The sequence below is a fragment of the Austrofundulus limnaeus genome, unplaced genomic scaffold (genome assembly GCF_001266775.1).
Source record: "Austrofundulus limnaeus strain Quisiro unplaced genomic scaffold, Austrofundulus_limnaeus-1.0 Scaffold143, whole genome shotgun sequence".
Lineage (NCBI taxonomy): Eukaryota > Metazoa > Chordata > Actinopteri > Cyprinodontiformes > Rivulidae > Austrofundulus > Austrofundulus limnaeus.
Genome location: NW_013952545.1, coordinates 484,023 through 487,249, shown reverse-complemented (window position 1 = coordinate 487,249; position 3,227 = coordinate 484,023). Strand labels below are relative to the sequence as shown.

The 3,227-nt window shown below is 37.5% G+C and overlaps 1 protein-coding gene across 1 annotated transcript in view; it reads left to right on the top strand.

Annotated features, from left to right (window-relative positions):
* Positions 1-674: 674 nt before the first annotated feature.
* Positions 675-3,227, top strand: part of myom3 (myomesin 3) — a gene marked incomplete in the record, with an annotated part of 80,254 nt that continues 77,701 nt past the window's right edge. The window contains 1 exon segment of the mRNA XM_014016339.1: positions 675-956.

Below are 3,227 nucleotides of genomic sequence, written 5' to 3'. Positions count from 1 at the left end.
TTATACCTTTCATCTGAGCCCTCAGGGAAGTCTCTGTGTTGAAACATTTAGGAATTAAAATATTTGGAAACATCTAGTTTGGACAGTTAACAAGTTAAGACAAAGTGATTTATTTAAAGACGCCTTATTATTAAAAAAAAAGGTTTCTGTTCGACCAATTTTTTTAAAAGTGAGAACATTTCAGTCCGGCTCTGAATTCAGAGAATCTCAGCTGTTGCTGGACAGTTAGGAACTTCAAAGTTCAGATGTTAAAAAAAGAAACCAGATGGTTCGAGCCTCACTCATGAACCAAATGTTCAGTATCCCCTTCTTTTTTTATTCTCTCATTAAGCTTATTTCTCTTTCATTTACTCCTCTGTRAACACTCACAATAATTCCACTCTCCTCTGATGTCCAGCTTCCTCTTTCCTGGACTTTTTATTAAACACGTGGGGGATTGTGAACGCACTGAGAAGGATTTTTAAAAATTAGAGGCAGTCAGTTGAACTGGCTTTTTATTTCTGATTGTCAGGTTTTATTGAATGGGGAGTTGCTGAGTCATTTGTGTTTTCACCATTTGTCCAGAGAGATATCACTAAATCGATACAGTTGTTAGTGATCATGTGTGTGTGTGTGTGKGGGGGGGGTGCTTTTAGGAACAAATGTGGCTTAGGTTGTGTGTGTGTGTGTGGTCAGGGAGGCTGTCATTGGTCTATATTTACCAACTTAAGAATGAGAGAGCRGTGTGTTGTCCACATAGTTGGCACCAAAGGACACTTTTGTGTCCAGGGTCACCCTCACCTTTTCTTCTACCGAAACACAGAGAGAGTGAAGTGGATGGGGACAGACAGTGAGAGGTAATAACGAGAGGTGAGACAAGGTGAGGAACAGAAAGGCAGACAAAAGAAAAAAGGAATACTGTCCTACATTTCTCAGCAACCCAGAAAAAAAAATCTTTGAAAGATCAAAAACAAAGGGTAAGTGGTATTTGTTTACTCAAACTTCTTCTTGATCCGCTACAAATATCGTTCAGGGGATTTTGCTTTTTAAATCGGTAAAATTGGTGACTAACTCATTATCTAACACACTAACACAACGCCTGTGTGAACCACAACTGCYAAAAGCTAGTAATTAGTCAGTCTTTGTGTCGTCTAGGAAGATTCCTTCCTCATTCATCCTGGCTGTTTGCTTGTTTCACCAGTTGAACTTCTTAATGGGCTCGTTTTTTGATGGCCTCTGGATGCAGCTTTTAATTACTCTCTTTGGATGTTAGAAAGCAACTTCTCATTGTGAGCAGACAAAGCTTTCTTTAGCGTACAGAAAGGTTAATCAGCTTCTATCGTAACAGCTTTCAACTGAATAAAAAGGTGAGTATTTCACTCAAGAGACTAAATGACAAAAATATAAGAGACTAAAAGCTGCAATGRGTGTAGAAGTGCCAGTCTGCTTTCGCTCCTTTTTTCCCTCCAGAGACCTTGGATCCAGGCCTACCTTTGGAAATTGATCAATTATGATGTGCTTCGGGTCGAGCTGCTGTTAAAATTGCTCAAACAATCCTTTCCCTTTTTTACGGCAATAAGCCACAAAAAAAGAAGGAATCAGCTGGCATGCCTTTCGTTTTAACTCGTTATCTACATCCCCACTTTTTTTTCACAGTGTTATCAAAAAAGGATGAAAAGATAAAGCACTTTACGGTATCAACGCTGTTTCTTTCTATTGGGAACAGCTTGAATGAAGCTATCACTCAGATGCGACCTAAATCTGTTTTTTGGGCGCATTCTGCGTTCGCTTTTCCAAAGCAGCCACATGATTAATGACAGCGAAGGTGTGAACAGCAGCAAGGCGGACCCCAGCTGATGGATTATTAGGGGCTCAGTGGCCCACAAAAGGGTGATTCATTTAACCTGGGACTGTAACACCTTTCCAACTGAAAACAAGAAAAGAAAGAAAGAAAAAATACACGTTTTGGAATACACTGAACAAAGAAACAAATTTTTACCTTTGTTTTATTAACTGTATTTGAGAGAAAAATAACAATTGAAATAAGGCACTCAAAAATGTCAATTTAAATTATGTTTTTATATTCATATTTATAGCCAAGAAAATGGTCAATTTTTCTTCAGAAGAATTGACAATAACATATTTCTTATGTATCCTAAATACTTTAAATCTAAGCAACTTTTCCTTAAAACAATACATTCTAAATTTTAAGTGTTTTGTCACTAAATTAATCAATCAATAACCTTCATTTAACCAGGTGGAAAACCCACTGAGATCAGGATCTCTTTTACAAGGGTGACCAGGTCAAGAGGTCCGCACGACACGTCACAGAGTATATCAGAGTTACAGTTTACATGGCAGTTAAAGTATAATTCAATTTAAAAAAAGTTGTTATAAAAGAAGGCATATTAATAAAAATAACCCTTTTCTGTGCTTAGCACTTAATATAGCAGCATTTAAGGCATCATCAGCGCTTTGTTAGGAGTAAGCTTTACTAAGTTGGTATTTAAATAAGTACTTATTTGCAAAACCTTCCTCCTGAATTTCTCATAAGTTGTCAGTAAACATGAGGTGAGAGAAATGTAAATATTTCAGGAAAAAAAAACCTCTAAGTCAAATATTTTCTCAACACTTTTGAGCTCAGTTTGCTTTGTGGTGTTGGGAAGTGTCAGGCTGGATAACTGCAGGCTCTCGTCAATGGCTTATTGTCTCAGTACACCACCTTGAGACACGCTTCAAAAGGGAGACGASTCAAATGTCCATTAAATGTGTTGTAAGGAAAAGAATGGGTGAAGGAGAGGGCAATGATCCTGGAATCCTCATCTTTGTAATTATAATGTTTAATGTAATAATAATGATTTATTGTATAGAAGTCTGGGGAAATGAATGCAGAACAATCACTAACCCTATTTTTATTTTACAAAAAGAGCCATAAGAATTATCACAAGAAAGCATTACTATCACCCTTTTAACATATTGTTTCATCAATTAAAATTATTACCATTTTATGAGTTGGTTAATTATAAAATTCTGCAGAACTTTTTCATGGCAGAGCGCACGCCCTCCCCGCTCCCCACACACCCGCCCATGACTCCTGCARGCTCTCGGGTGAAAGTGAAAGTGAAACCTAACTGTCTGCTGAGCTCTCAACATTAGTTCTCACTCAGTGAGGCTCTTTTCAGATTAAAAATACCTTTGAGGAAATGTATTTTCAGATGCCAAGTAAACTGCATCATAGCGCATTCGCA